This window comes from Anopheles darlingi, chromosome 2 (genome assembly GCF_943734745.1).
Source record: "Anopheles darlingi chromosome 2, idAnoDarlMG_H_01, whole genome shotgun sequence".
In the NCBI taxonomy this organism is placed as follows: Eukaryota; Metazoa; Arthropoda; class Insecta; order Diptera; family Culicidae; genus Anopheles; species Anopheles darlingi.
In genome coordinates this window covers 32123764-32140408 of record NC_064874.1, presented here as the reverse complement: position 1 = coordinate 32140408, position 16645 = coordinate 32123764, and the positions used below count along the sequence as shown (strand labels likewise).

At 48.8% G+C, this 16645-nt stretch overlaps 1 long non-coding RNA gene across 1 annotated transcript in view; it reads left to right on the top strand.

Moving 5' to 3' along the window:
* Window positions 1–9978: 9978 nt before the first annotated feature.
* LOC125950634 (uncharacterized) overlaps window positions 9979–16645 on the top strand; it is a 49468-nt gene continuing 42801 nt past the window's right edge. Inside the window, exons 1-2 of the long non-coding RNA XR_007468734.1 lie at window positions 9979–13607; window positions 16185–16244. This is a non-coding gene — a long non-coding RNA (uncharacterized LOC125950634). The remainder of the gene's footprint in view (window positions 13608–16184; window positions 16245–16645) is intronic.

Genomic DNA, 16645 nt, shown 5'->3' with positions numbered 1-16645 from the left:
CGAGTACGTCGAGAAGGAGTCGTTTGGAGGTCCGGCAGTGAGCGCATCATTACATTACGTCCCGCGATGTTGGGTTCGTTTGGTTCCCTTTCCACCATTCTGCCATTCGGTCAGCCCCGCGGACATGCGGCCAGCATTCGCGGTGCATTGCACACCGTGTGCCGTGTGCCGAGAGTAGAGAGAATAAGAGAGAGAGAAGAGAGCAAGAAAGGGAGGAAGGGAAGCCGGAAAACTCAAATTCAAACGAGAAAATCCCAACCACCAACCCGTGTGGTGGCGGCAGCGAAGGCGGAGGCCAACAACAAAGTGCAGTGCTGTGCGAAGCGAGCCCGCAAGGCCTATCCACGAGGGGAGGGTGGTAGGGGTAGAGAGAGAGAAGAGGAGCCGCCGAAGACGAAGCAGAGGGCAGACATTGATGCGATGCCCATCCATCCATCCATCCAAACCATCCATCCATTCCATCGGTTCCGACGCGACGGTGGCTGCAATGGAAGAAGTTTTCCGCCTATGCAGCCCCGAAGCACCAACCCCCCCCCCCCCACCCCCGTCTCTTTCCACTGATGCCCTTCGATTCCGACAAGTGCATTCTCTCCACTTGCACTTGCGTTCGATGCTGCTGCTGGTAGTGGTGCTGGAGTAGAGTGCAGCAGCAACCAACAACCATCCAGCCCATCCAGTCCGGGCGGAGGTAGCGGGGTGGTTGGGAAAAGTAAACAGAAAAATGCAATTTTTCCCGGGGATTTTTTTTTCTCTATCCACCCGTCTCTCTACTCCCCATGGTTGGTTCCTTGCTTCGCGAAACCTTCACTCTTCCGGGGGTTCAGGGAAAAAGTTTGGCCAACTGCCGAGCGAAAAACTGCATTCAGCTGCTGCTGCTGCTGCTGCCAAGGTAGGTACCAACAACAGCAGCAGCAGCAGCAAACGCTCTCCCCTCTGGTCTATGCTTTAACCTCCCTCTTTCCCGCCGGTCTCTATTTCACGTTTGCTTTCGCTCTTCGATGCACGAACTACATGGAAGCTAGGTGGGGAGGGGTTAGGAAGGGAGGGCTGGGTGGGTGGAAACTGGAAACTGTCGAACCGAACAGCAGAATGCAGTTTTTTGGAAGTGCATAGTACATAAGGGGCCCCGTGTGGGCACTAGTGCAGCGATGCAGAAACGCAGCAGCGCATCAGGCGAAGTGCAATTGGTCAAAGTAGGCACAGAAGGACGTCGAATGCACGACTAGGACGACGACCATTTTATGCCTACTTCGTAGTTTTTGAGCTCATTGGAATTGAATTACTTGAAGCGCGTCCTGCGGCCGCATTGCTTAGGGAGAGCCATCTTGGCTTGAGACCACACCACGGGACAGCCAGGTCTCCAACAACAACAACAACAACAACACCATCGAGTGCATCGCGATGCATCGCGGTATGCAGCGTTCGCGGTGAGTCGCTGATGATAATAATGACGATGACGATCGGGGTGGTGCTGTGGCAGTAGTAGTACTAGTAGTATTAGTAGTGGTGTGGAGTATGCCTAATATATCAATCCCACACCACGAACACCCACAGTGGTCACAGTCGGGGGGTCGAAGGCCGACATTTGGTTCGGGGCATCGGGAAAATCGGGAAATGCTTTTTGTGTTGAAAGTGCGCTGCGGCCAGCCGGTGATGAAGGTATACGAGCACACGGCACGCACACACATACGGCGGTGGTGGCGATGGTGTTCGCGCTTCGATCGGCTGCCACCATTCCTTGGTTGGTTGGTCGTCGTTCCCGGTGTGTTCGTTGTTGTTGTTGTGATCCTTTTCCACCAATACACACATATACACAAACCAACTAGGAGCCAGGAATAGTACACCAAAACGGAACGGAAGTAGAACATAGAAAGGGGGGGGGGAGGACTAAACATGCCGTGGGGAGGTGGAAAACTTCGGCGGAGTTTTTGGCGGATTTGCAGCAACGATCATCGCGGACACGGAGTGTTTGCAGTTAAGGTGCACGGCCTACTTGGTGAATATTATTTCCTTTTTCGGTTCGTGCCTTCCAATTACCTTCATTTCCTTCTTCTTCTTCTGCTTCTTGTTCTTCTCGGCCTACTCTTGCGAGCAACCAAAATGCATCCATGCGACCATGACGGTGCGAATGGTTTTCTTCGCGCTTCTCACGGTGACCCGGCAGCTGGCTGGCCAACTCCCAACGCCGACTACTGCACGACTTCGGCATGTTTCTCTTCATGTGACGATCACCACGGTGCGTGGTTTGCGTCGTGAAAATCCTTGAAGGAAAAAAAAGACGAACCAACGGCAGAAGGCGACGAATACGAAAGGGGAAGAAAACGAAACGCGATGAAAATGGCCCGCGAGGGGACACGGTGCAGGGTGGCGGTTAACGCACACTCGCGGATGAGAATTTTGCCTCCTCGGCCGGTTTTTTTTTTCTGTTGTTTCATTTTTCCGCGAAAATCGCCCCCCTGCCAGGGTACATGCGTGAGCGAATGCCGATGTATGGGTGCTACGAGCCAGCTTTCCGAGGAGATCCCCCCATCCTCCGGTTCGATATACTACTGGCGCGTGTGTGTGTGTGTCTGGTTTGTTTCCCTTTTCACTCCCCGTGGTTGTGTTGTGTTGCTGCACTGCTGTGTGTGTGTGTTTTTTTTTTTTGCTTTTTAGGTTGCTCCATTTTCCTCCCCAGCTTTTCCTATTTCGACCCCCCCATTTCGCCTCGCAATCGCTAACACTCGCTGTCACCTCAGAGGTACGTTCGTTCGTTCGTTCGTTTCTCTCTATCGCTTTCTCTCTCGCTGTCTCTCTTTCTCGCACGTGCACACACACACACACAGCGATCACCCCACTACACTATACATACACACTGCTGTGTGTTTGGCGCGTAGGTGGCCGTGGCGCGGAAATTTTTTTCGCTAACTTTCCCGATGAATCCACGGGGGGTGGGGTGGTGGTGGCCGGCGTTTGTTTTTTTTGCGCCATTGCGCCTTCCTTTCGGCTTATTTTGCGCTCTCGCACACCATCGCATGCCCAGTCCGCGCGTTTTGTGGAGGGAATTTTTTTTTATACTCTCTCTCTCTCTCTCTCTCCTTTCTCCTTCTTTCGGCCTCCCCCCCGGAGTAGCTCAGAACCATATTCGTCCTATATCATCGTCATCATCATCGGCATCATCATCATCATCGTCATGCGGGGGAAGTTTCCTGTCCTTTTTTTTTTTGTTCATTGCTTTCGCGTTTTGTCCTCCTCCTTCTCGGCGTAGCTCCCCCACCGGACGGTTTGTTGTCTATTCGCTCTCGCACCCACGAGAGGCCAGGGACCGAGGGACCAGCGACCAGGGATCGAGGCCAGGGGAGTTTTCGTTCGATTCGATCACACCAAAAAAAACACCGAGGGCCAACCAAGGGGAGATGGGTCCTTCCCCGCTCGTTCGTTCGCTCGCTGTCCGGGGTCCGGCTGATGGTTGGTGCTGTATGTGTGCATGTGTTCTCCCAGGCCTGGCAGCCGTACGTGTGTGTATGTGTATGTATGTAATTACCCCCAGCGGTCAGTGTTTCTTTTTCCAGCGCCATAATACGCCGCTCAGTCACGCTGTTCTAGCGTCGTTGTTAATACGCGCGTGTTCGTCGCCGTCCGTCGTCGTCGTCGTCGTTGCGCGATGCCAAGACTACCCGGCGTCGAATTTCTTATTTTTTCCATTATAAGTATCCATCCAAGGAGCCCCCTCCAAAAACAAAGGGAACTAAACTAAACTCTTCCTTCCGCCTTTTTGTTGTTTCGGGAGGGAGGGTAGAGAGAGAAAGAGAGAGAGATCGAGAAGTGCAAGAAATCCAAAAGAAGTGCGCATCGCAGAATGTGAAAAGTGAAAACGACCGTTTCCGCGGACGGACAGCGACGCAAGGTTATCATTATTATCAGAAAATCAACCGAAAACCAACAAAATTCGAGCTACAATTCTGGTGCCATCTAGTGTGCTGTGGCTCATTGGTAGCCATAGCAGCAGCAGCAGCAGCAGCAGCAACAGCAGCAGCCACAGATGGAGTCTGCAGCAAAAGTGCAACCTTTGGACTACGACAAAAGGAACAGGGACCGCAGCGCACGCGGTCACACTTTCGGATTACAAGCATTTTTGGCGCATCTTTTGGCGGGGCACCAGTTTGTTGGTGGACGCTTTGGCCTTTACCTTCCTCCCTCCCCCCAAACCACCACCACCAATAACCAAAGAGGAAAGAAGTGAGAAAGTTGTCTTCACAAGACACAAGAGTTCGGCAAAATTTCGGCGATCGGAACAGCGTTCTCCAGTGTGTGCGTGGCGCTTGTGTGTGCGTGTGTGTGTGCCCATCATTCGGTGGTGGCGGCACCAAGCCAATTGTGACAAGAAAGTTGTCTTCCGCGCGCCGAACGACGAACTTCGCCATCTTGCGTTGTTTGCGTTTGTTTCTTGCTTCTGTTTCGCATCTGTTTGCGAGTGTGTGTGTGTGTGTGTGTCTGCTGATCTGTGTCTGTGTGTGATCAGGTTGTGCGTGTGATTCAGCCATTGTTGCTGAACGCGAAGTGAGGTTAAGTTACTTCCCATGAAAATCCCTTGCAAATGCACTGTTTTCCTGCGCCAACCATTTTCTTCACGCGATGCCGCCCGTTTGCGATGCGAACTTTTCGAAGCAATGGCCCCGAAACAATGATCCTGCGGTGCTGTGGGAATGTCCGGTGTCGTGTCGTGTCCGCACCGCATGCCGTTTGGTGGTGGTTTGGTGAATTGAGGTTGGCCGCGAATGCCACGGAATGGTGAACGGTGCCATTGTTACAGGCATTGGCGCCCGTGAATGTACCACCGAGGCCAAGGATCCCCGCACCGCTCAGCCCACCCACATGTGATCTGTTCCTCAGCAAAACGCCACCGTCGCTGGAGGGAGTAGAACTTACGGTCCGCGGCGCCTCGATCGGTGCAGGATGCGATCGGACGGTGATTGTGGATTTTTGCGGTAAACATCTCTCACGCGGGTTAACACCGGTCCCCGGAAAACGTTCCCATCGTTCACCATCAATCAAGTGTTGTCTCCGGAGTTTCCGGCCGCCCGGAAAGTGTTCCGGTTGAAGTTGTGTTTCGGTTGTTCGGTTGTTTGGTTTTCGTTTTGTTTGATTTTACTGCTACATCCTTGCGCGCGACATCTCGACCTTGATCGTGCTGTAAGCGGGAGCGTTCCAAGTTCCAATGCGTTTTTCATCGATTTCATCATCGTACCTTCTCTCGACCGCGGTAACCGCGTGACTCAAACGGCTCAGTCGATGGAATGCGAAATGTATCGCTTTGCCTAGGTAAGAACCGGGGGAAGAGCGGGGAGAGAACAGTTCTGTTTCATTTTATTACTCCTACACTGATACCAGGGTTGATGACAAATCTAATCACTACGATCGGTCCCTTCCACTTGACCATCTTTCTTCATTACTATTCAAAATCATGTTACATTTCATGGAGGAGGCGCATGGTACTTTGTACTTTGGAGCGGTAGCAACAGCCGAACAGGCTGCTTTGATTACGGTTTGTTTGATGAAGGGACATGAACAAATGTCGGTTCTAATTTGATAAGATCTACGAATGCACAAGTTATAGCCACACAACGCAGCTATGCAATAGAAAATATATAAAAAGTGTTTTAATTTCTTTCGAAATGAACGATTCTGCAATCTTTTGCCTCTTAATTTATGTCGATGTCAATCAATTTTTGTATATGGGTTATCGTAACGTACCAGTTGGTATGGGTTCTGACTTGGTGGCTCAGGTCTCCCTGTGGCAGCCGTTATATGTATGCATCAGATCTTCTTTTAAAGGGCTCAATATTGATTGCGAATAGTTTTGATTACTTTCAATTAGCAGACGACAGCAAACGATGCATGCTGCAACAGTTTCATCTACATTAATTAATAATAATTATTGTTATTATTTGAAATTGAAATTGTTTGATTATTTAACATTGAAGACCACCCTTCAGCAACAGAAAAATGATTTATAAAAACGAACTTTCTCAACGAGAGTCTCTGAACGATCAGGCAACCTTCTTCGGACAACATTTTCCTCTCGGAAAAAAGCAATTTCGATGTCCCCTTCGAACTGCTCCGTGGTGTGGACGTATCAGATGTTACTAAAACGCATCCCATGGTGATAGTAAGTAACCTCTCGAGTATTCCTGCTTGTAATTGCAATGATCACCAATCCAACTGAGCCCTGCATTCAGCGTTTCATGCTTAAGAGAATGCTATAAGTCGGTCGTAGTTGGAAGCGCTCGCTAGCCGATGAAGCCACCATCCCTTTCGACGGCGGCGGCGGCGGCTGCTGATTGCAGCAGCCGCCACCAGGAGGGAAAAGATGCTAAAAGGCGGAGAGTATACATAGCCACAGCCAAACTGCTCCTCCAGGGGCCTACTAGGGCATTTCCTTTGGCAAGACAGAGAACGGAGGATCTGCTTTCACTGCCAGCAGCAGCAGTAGCAGCATAGCACCTAAGCCTGGGGAAATGCTAAAAACCGTTTCCGCCAGCAGCTAAGGGTTGCTAGTCGTGGTGGTGGTGGCTGCGCAGAACATAGAAGGTATTAGCATTTCTAACCTTCACGCACAGCAAGTTGTCCTTCGGGTTCTTCCTGGTGCCCGAAAAAGGGTGGGGAATAGGACAAATGTTATGTTTGGTGCTCAGCTCACGCTCGGCACTCGAGCGCTAGCGCTTTCCCCGGCTTCTCGCCGTCCCGGGGAAAAAAAAGAGAAAGCATGTTGCGTGGTGGTGGGAAAATGCTTGCTTTTTATGCGTGCTATGGTGTACATAAGCCACTAACACACACACGGTGTTAGTAGTGAGTCCAGTGAGCTCCCAGTCGTGATGCACACATAACAACAACGAACAGCTAGACACACATACACCACTGATTATTAGGGGAATGTGAACCAGTTCTTCCCGCGCCTCCATGTACGGAAGAGGTGAAGAGCGAAAGAGAGAGAGAGACAGTAGTGCAGCATGTTTCGTTTTGCATGTGACCACCACCGAGCACACTTTTCGAAGCATTAGATGGGTGAGCCTGAGCCCGGTAGAGCGCATGAGCATTGGCTTAGGTGTTTGCCCGACACACAAATACAACACATTCTGCAACAGAGCGTGTGTGCAATGGTGTTGTGTTGAGCACATAGCGTTTTCTTCGTGCCGACACCCGCCGTGCCCCGTTTTCTCCTTCTTATCGGTCCTTATGTACCGCTCATCGGCACCGCCGAAACCGAAGATTTTCCCGATTTTCCAACCCGGGGTCGGGTGAGCGCCTTTCCTGGTCCCGGTATGTATCAATCGGCTCGGTTCGGACGGCCGGCACTCACCAACACACACACACACAAACCGGTGGTGATGGTGGTGCGGTAGTCGCTTGTGCGTGTGTAAGAAAGGAAGAAAGGGAAAGCCGGAAGCGGATTCAAACCGGTCCGGTACCCCGTAACCACCCGTTCTCGCATCCCCGAATACCGACATTCAAAGTGTGAGCGAGAACTCGAAAGGAATGAGAAAGAGAACGATAACGTTCGAGAGAGACAACCAGACAGAGAGCTGCCAGTGGAGAGAATGAGAGAATGATGTATCCTTCGGGTTTCGAGACCGGACCCGGCACACCCGGACCCACGACCTCCTAATGACGGCCGGTGGCTGGGCTGGTGGAAAATCCGGCGAAGCACGCACCGCTTGCAACGGTGGAAACCCAGGGGGGGACCGATTGCCTTGACGATTGCCACGTTTTGCCCAAAAACGGAAGGCACCCGCCTGGTGCTCCCCGGGTTCTCAAGTCGCCGTACGTACTCAGTCGTGAGCCAAAAGTCGGACGAGATTGCTGCAAAATTTAAAAACATCTTCGGCTGCACGCGCGGCACGCTGGTTTTTGTTTTTTTGTTGCATGGACGATAAGGAGAAAAAGAAGAAGAAGAAGAAGAAGCAACGCAAGTAAATATTATGTAAAAAAAAGGCGAACAAAAGCGGGATACAAAAAAAACACATACACACACATGTGAAGCGCGGAAACCGGAAACCGGAAAAACGAGAAGCGCTGCAACCGTAAACAAACGAAACCAAGTGCGGCGGGAAAATGACGGTTTTGCGATCGTGATCGTGTGTCGATGGTGCGATGGATCGAGTGATACGTTCAATTATGGAACAGAAAAGGGGGTGAAGAAACTAAAAACCAACCGATCCAGTTGTGACCGGTTCCGGTTTGACCAGTGCCAGTGGCTACGAAGAGGATCGGGATTAGGGAAACAGAAACCCCCCGGTGATGATGTCGGCATTCGTTATGCCGACATCCAAGTCTTCGGTATTCCAAGGAGTTAACACAAGTGACACGGAATGTTCTGTTGTGTTGAGAAGCAGCAGCAGCAGGAACATCAGTGTGCGATGTCCGTTGCTTAATAAAATTAAAAACTGTTTACAGACGAAGTGACACGGTCGATGAAAGCGAGATAAAAACAAGATGAAGTGCAAGCGAAGGGCGAAAGCGTTGCGCTGCGCTGCGCAGAGGATAAAACAGAGAAAACAACAAGAAAGTTCCTCCATTGCGAAGGGAAAACAAGAAAATGTTAACTAAATTGGAGAAAAAAGATGGAAAAAATTGGAAAAATGTAAGGAAAAGTAAGAGAGAGAACCGTGGAAGAAGTTGATTAAAGGAGACAAAAAAGTAAGAAAAGGATTAGGAGAGAATGAGAGGGAATTAGAAAGAGAGAAAGAAAGAAAGAGAGAGACAGTAAGAGAGACAGTGCGAGAGATAGAGAAAGAGAGCGACGACCGAATGATCAAAGTGAGTGGCAAATAGAGCGTTGACGAAGGAGAAGACGATCTGAAGAATACGCACGAGGAGTTCATCTCAAGTGGCCCTTCCCTTCCACCGGCGCCGCCGCCGCGGCTTTCGGCACCGACGACGGGGCAACGACGACGACGAGGACGCTTTTTATGTATTATTATATATACGCCCCTCTCTTTGCCTCTTCGGTACAGTGTAGGAGTGTGGGAGTGTGGTAGAGGGGGTGGACAACCACCCCTGTGAGGAGGAGGAGGATATTCTCTATATAAAATTTAGAGTAATTTTCTTCCTCGGGATAAATATTTACCCCTCTTGCGCGGCTCGCCTTCTTCCACGCCACGGAACCGGTCGTCGGTTCAGCATCCGCCGGCACGACAAGGATAGGACGCGCCTGTGCGAGGGTGTCCCTTTTTGTTTGTACTCGAATGTACGCGTGTATGCGTGTGTGTGTGTGTGTAGCACTTGTAGCGATCCGGGCGTGTGTGGCGTCGACGGTTCCTTCGGAGAAGTTCGGCAACAAGACGAAGACATCGCCGGGCGCAGTCTACGTTCGCACATACGACGGAGCATCGGTGTTCTCCGGTGGTGGCTCTCCCGTCGCTCCAAGGATTTTTCGCGAAGAAGTTGTGTGCGCCCCTCCCCCACCCTCCCACCCACCCACTCACCACCCTGAGATAGAGAGCGATAGCGAGTGGTGTACTAGACAGAGAGGAGATGGGAAGATAGTAGTGAGTGATAGTGGTAGAATCGTTGTCGTCGTCGTCGTCGTCGTAGTCGTCGTCGTCGTGGTCGTCGAGGTGCCTGTCTACGTCGTTCGTGTGCTTCTTCTCAACTCGAAGACTGGGGATGACGACGGTGCTGGTGGTGGTGGGCGATGCTTTCAAAGGCGAAGCAAAGGGAGTCTTCGGAGTCACCCTCCGAGTGCGCTGCTTCGTTCCTTCGGTAGCATCGTCGGCCACGTCGGCGTCGTTGTCTTCGAGTCTAGAGAAGGCCAGAGCATAAGCCGTGGCGGTGGCCCCGGGTCGTCGGCAAGGGACACAGTAATCTGGAATCGGCCGGTGTGAAAGAGAGACAGTAGGGGGTACAGTACCGGCCACACGCTCAAGAAGTTCAGGCTCAGGGTCCAGTGTGCCGAGCTACGAGCAGAGTGCGGTGTCAGTGTGTGTTTTTGTGTGTGTGTGTGTCCAGATGTGTGTACGTGTCTGCCACTTACACCTCATATTATCAGTTGACTTCAGAAACTGCTGTACCACATCTAACTCGGCTCTCTTACGGTTCGGACCGGTGCAAGAAGCGCCCCCGGGGGAAAGATTCCGCGTAGACGCAGCTAAGGGCAAAAAAAAAAACTATTTCGAATCAATTCAGCAACCAAACGAAAAGCGAAAAAAAAAACGTTTAAAACGAAGTTTAAAAAAAATATCCAAAATTTTCCAAAGCATACTTGGAGTGGCAGCAAAGCGTGGCGTGGATTAAGAAATTAAAACGAAAAACCCATTTTCTCCCCAAAAACACAACACAAAACTCAACACCATCATCTCTCACCATCAGCAGCAATAGTACCGGGAAGAAGCAGTGTCGTCAATAGCATAACTGTGAAATAGAAGCAGCAGCAGCAGTAGCAGCGGCAGAAGAAGCAAAACACAAAATCAAAGCAAACAGTGTTTAAACAACCGACTACGAAGCAGATAGAGCCGGAGAGTCGTCGGAGGCGCGCGCAAAAACCCAGCACAGATCAGATCATCAGTTCCATCACAACAACAGGAAAGCGAAGTAAAATCGTATCATCAGCTCAAAATCTACACTCAGTACTCAGCGAAGCGAGAAGCAAAAAAGAGCGGCAAGTGGCTAGTGTGAAGGCAGCACTTGCTCAGAGCACAATACAAGGCGCAAAGCAGAAAAAAGGATACCAAAGCAACCATCGCAACGTCGCTCGCTGCAAGGGTGCGCGGGTGATCATCGCAAATCCTCCGCAGCAAACCGATCGACATCATCGGCCGTAGTGTGAACATCTCAAACGGAATCAGCGAATTGCCTTGGATTACCCCACTCAACTCCGGCAAAAATATATCCGGTCCGGTGCAGTTGTGCGCCGAGAGTGTGAAGCGGCTTAATTAAGTGCGTGCGTGTGTGCGTGTGTGTGTGACTAAAACGGGTGTCGTCTAGGGCCGTACAACATAGGACCCCGGACAGGCTTCAATAAGTAGGAGAAGAAGTAGAAGCAGAAGAAGAACCAGCAGGCAGGAGTGCAAAAAACAACAGCATGTTCCGACCCAACACCACCATCACCGGAACGGATTCGCTAACCATCCCCCTACGCACGTTCGTCATCAGTGGTGCCTTGGGAGAGTGCGTCTCCACCACCTGCGTCGCGTCAGTGTTGCGACGATAGAAAAAAACGACGTTGTTCTTGGTTTTACAAACAAACAATACCAACTTACGATACAATGCATTTCATTTCGAACTCTTTCGTTGGCTCGGTGCGTAGCATTAAACGCACCAACCACTAACCACTCAATACTATAAAACGACTATATAACAGTGTGTGTGAAATGTTCTCAAAAAGCGGCAAAAAGCGGACTCTTGTAATAAGATAGTTGTATAAAGCAAAAAAAAAACCTAAATATAAATATTATCGTATCGCATTAAAAACTAGACACCTACACCAATCGTGTAAACGGGAAATCGTTCCACTAAACCCAAACTCAAAAGCCTGCTGCTACTGGCTAAACCATCCGGGGAACCAATCGGAGATCCGGATATAACCATCGCTTCCGGAACGATACCGATAGTGTGTGTGTGTGTGTATGCGTGTGTGTTCCGGGGATCAGTAGCAGCAGCAAAAGCAAAAAAGGGGAGCGAGGTTGTAATAATGTGCAATTTGAAGCCGGCATAAGGTAGCAGCAGCCAAGCAAGAGAAGAGAAGAAGCAAAAAAAAAACGTCTCTCATCGTAACAACATCATGCCGGCGTGCGCCTTGGGCTTTAACGATTGGAAGAAACAGTTGCGTTCAAATCTGTTGCCAGGGTTACTAAGGGACGATCGACGTCGGTCGCCAGTGCCCGTGAGTGAAAAACTATGTGAAACGAACCTTGCTGCCAGCAGCAAGCGTCGAAGAAAGAAGCAGCATCAGCAGCATCAGCAGCATCAGTGTCTGGTGTACGTCACTGAGCAGATAATGACGATTGGTTAAACCTCGCGCAAAAGCAACCAACAACGGTCGTCCGCGCGACGTCCCCGGACGAGTGCGTGTGTGTGAGGTCTGATTGATCGACATTTTCCCGATGATCCACGGCCATAGACGACGAGCAGATGCGGTTGTCGGTTTAGGCGTGATCACACTACGAACCAGTTTATCATGTTATTCCCCCACACGAGACACGTGCAGCGTCGTCGTCATTGCCAGCGTGGACCACTCCGGTACCATCTTACCACCGGCCGCCGAGACGGCGGTTTGTTGTCATCGGCATCGTCGTCGTTTGCCAGCTAGTGCGAGTCCTGGCGAGGGCCGTCGTCGTCGTTGTCGTCGTTGTCGTCGTGTGTGTGTTTTCCTTTCGGTGCCCCAACCCTCATCCCTCCGTCCAAGAGGAAGTTCTTCAGTTCAGCGAGTCGCTAGGTACTCGGGCAATTTTTTACTAATGCAAAAACGCCATTCGCCGGTGAGAGGTCAAACCAACCACCACCAGCAGACCAGCGCCGCCACCATCCACCACCGGTTAGCGATTGGTGAAGAAGTGAAGTACTTCGGTAACGGTTCGTAAAAAAAGGCAAAGGAGAAGAACATTACACACACGCGAAGGTTTGCCGTAGTGCAGTAGTCAATGTGGGGTCTATTGGAAGGCAAAACCAACAAAACCATCACAAAACCGCCGAACCGAAATCAAAGCAAACAACCAACAAATAAATAAAAAAACAAACACACACACACAAAACAAAACAAGCGAAGTCTGAGTGGAAAATCTAGTTCGCTGTCGATACTGTCGAGCTGGAAAAGTGTGTCAAACGAATCGAACAATTTGCTCGTAACCTCGAGTACAGATAGAGGAAGAGAAAGAGAGAGAGAGAAGGAGTGTGCGTGTGTATGTGCAGAAGGTGCAGTGCACAGGTGTGAGTGTATGTGTCGGTGACTATTGAGCTGTTTGGAGAGTTGGAAAGGAAATGAAGGAAAACCGGGAAAAGGCAGATCCGGCATTGGGACACACAAGGTGTTGTGCTGTGGCTGTATCCCGTGTAAAGTGTTGTTTAAGCGATCGTTGGAAAGGTGACCGATTGGACCGCTGTGTGGCCGCCAAATTAACTGCGCTCAAGATGGTGCCCTACTAGATCGTCGCGATGGTAACTCCATTGAACGCGATCCACTAGCGAGCCCGTTCGGTGTTTTGGTAGAGGGTGAACAGTCCATTCCACTACATTCTATATGCGTAAGAAGCCCGCGGTCGCTGGCAGATTCGTCAAAAGGGTGGGGCAGGACACAGGCAGGACACAGGCCAACCGCGTGGAGCCTGCTGCTGACGTCCTACGAGGAAGAAGCGCCTAGAAGAAGCGGAGCGAAGTGAAAAGAGAAAGTGTGTGACCGCGTACGCCGTGCACGGGGCTCTGTGGTGTGGTGTTTGTTGTAACGCCACGCGTCGTTTTCGGGACGACGAGTGTCCTTGCGTGTGGTGTGCACACGGGCCCAGGAGTTTGTGTGTGTGTGTGTGCATGTAACAAGTGGCAGTAGTGTCAGTGGTTTCCATGAAAATTACTACCGAAAAGAAGACAGCAAGTGACTGTGCAGTGCAAGTGAGTGTGATTCAAATCGTTCACCACCGGTACGTGCAAGTATCTCGTCTTTTTCCCAAGCAAGAGGTTTCCTACAGTTTTACACGATGCATAGTATATTGGAGAAGCTTATGGCATACAAAAAAAAAGTCCCGCCCCCGGTCCCATAGTGCCATCGTTTGTTGTAGAGTTCATGAGTTTATTGGTAAATCCGCTGTATTTATAAAGATTAATGAGTTTAGACCGGCTGGCCAGTTGATGAATAGTTTTATATACCCAATGTTCATCGACTTGTCCACGGTTTTGTCCTCGGGCGAGGATTTCGTAAAGTACAAACTTGTGATACACTGTCGGTGGAGGAGCAGAGGTTTTTTTTCGCTCCAAACAGTACAACAGGCCATTTGTTGCCCATGATGCTTCTGTGAGGAATACTTTGGGTTACTCCGATTGGTATACTTTGGATGAGATTTTATGCAGTTTGAAGTTGCTTTTCCACCTGTTATTGAAGAACAAACCAATGTTACGCCTCAGAAATCGTCACCGTGATATAGTCGTCGCCATTGTAGTCGCGGATTCGCGACGAGCATCTTTCGTCTCCGGTAACGTACTCGCGAGTGCTAGGCAAGAAGATTGACGCCAACGAGAAAAGAAGAAGAAGAAAAAATAAGAAGAAGAAAAGCAATGGGTTCGTCGTTGCGAGAAGAAAAAGAAGAATCAACGGAGAAGAAAACCGAGTTTCAAAGCCAAGCTGTGATAGCATGCATACCTGAAGAAGCACCGCAAATGTTAGACAAATGGAGAAAGAAGAAAAGAAAACTGTTGATTTGTTAGTGTGGACGGTTACCATATGGTGATGTATCATTCAAGCAACACAAAAAAAAACAATTATACCGAATCATACAAAATACTACAATTCGATCCGTTTTCTAACAATTGATTGGCAGAATTTGAACTGAACTTTTCGTTTGTATGGGTTTTGGTTTTACCATGTAAAGGACGGCCGAGGCGAGTTTGACCATTGAACGTTTATGGTTTGGTATCGCTTCATTTGTAGCTTTATGTTTCTTCCTCTAATGCTTACAATTACTCACTTGTTAGGGGTCAGAACCGAAGAGCGGTATTGCTCTGTCATAGGAAATCCTTCCACCACTCTCTGTCGAACTCCATCGTTCTCCATGTCGATATTACTACTATTCTGGCTTCATGGTCGATACAGCTGCTCTGTTTCAATCCGGGAATATCTGAGAATGTTTTCAGTGCAGCTGTTAATAGATAGTTTTAGATTGAACCAACGTGTCATCGTATTGCTCTCTTGTACTTGTTATATTTGCCCGTTTTACTGATATTTTTGTGCCACGATTTTTGTGAAATCTTGGTTAAGATCTTCATTTGGAAGAATCTTTCGTTTATTTTTTTGTATTTTTCCTGGAAATCCGAAAAAACGGAAGATTCAAATCGAGCTTCACGCGCTCATTGCCTAGAGGGCGCTAGCGTATGTACACGCATTGCATAACTGCAGGCTAAATAAAAAGGTTTTCCGGCTCGTGAACGCGTGCGCGGTGCACTTTTCTTTTCCGCTTCCGATCGTTGGAAAACCGGAAAAACTGAGCGCAAACTCTTTATTAAAGGAAATTCTTTTGCTCTTATCTGTCATAAACACACATGTTGGGTGAACATTATGAATAACATTCGATCTGTTAGTCCTTTTTCTATCCAAACAGGAAAAAGAAAGCAAAACAAACGGATTAAATTAGATTCATTATTGGAATTTATTTTTTTGTTTAAATAAACTTGTTGGTAAAAAACCAAAACATACACCTCAACCGATTCAAATAATTTTAGCGATTATCCATTTCAAAATTATGCGGTTAGATAACCGATAGAATGAGCCGGACACAGAAATACATGTGAAAAGTGGAGGAGGGGTAGTTAGGGAGCGAGTACATACCTAGTACATCGCTTGTACCTCCCCCCGTCCCTTCCAGCTAGATAAAAAGATGATTTAGACATAATAATTGTCCCAAAAACATACACACCTTTTTAGTTAAATATCTTTGAAAAATACGTTATAAACGTTAAATAGTGCTATTACGGAAGAGGAGAGGGAGATGCCATTACATTTTCATTGTCGAAAGATATTATTTGGGTAGTTTTTCGCACCATAAATTGATTTAATCTCATGTTTAAGGTTCTTGTTCATTCTACTGGTTATTTAACCGCCAAATTTTGAAATGTTCGGCCCCTAAATGTATGCAATTAGAATCGGTTAGCCTACCGAATCGGTTGAGGTGTATATATTGGTTTTTTACCAACTTGTTTATTGAAATTAAACGACAAACGCCTTGCCTAATATAGGTTTATATTAATTTTCAAGATCTAGTAGATTGTGTGCGAGACCGACTAAGTGTACGTACACGGAAAGATCCGGTGTCCGGTGCGCGTATTTTGACCATTTTTCACCCGAACGAAGCCGAAGCCGACCGATTGCTCCGCATAGACGTTTCAACGTTTGAGTCAAATTGAGAAAAAAAACAGCATATTTATTCATTTCTTGTGTTTTAAAATCATGAACCTACTCCGCTCCAGTTAAGGCTCCGATAAACTAATCTGTTCTATAATCGTTACAGATACATCCACAATATATCACCGATATTCGACACAAGCCCCTTAACTACCACTGATGTCAGGTAAGTGGTTTGCCGTTTGCATGTGGCACCATTTTTATACGATCCAACCTTTAATAGCTCATCGCGAACGCTAGAACCTCACACCGAAGGCGGATGCTCTGAAGCTCTACCTCAAGCCTTCGTTATGACACTTTCTTTTGATAAGATTTGATGCAATGCATGGTAACTGACAAACAGTGTGACGCATACCGAAGGGACTCTATCCAGGAGGAGGAGTAGTATGCTCCACCTTTTCTAATGGCGCACAATTTGTGTCCACACACACACACAAGGACTTAATGCATAGCAGCAATAAAAAAAACAGGCCCCCGAGCACATAAAAACCGTTAGTATCCTTGTCACACTCGCGCTCAATGGCCTGTCGAAACGGTATCACTGGTATCACGGCTACACACCACACC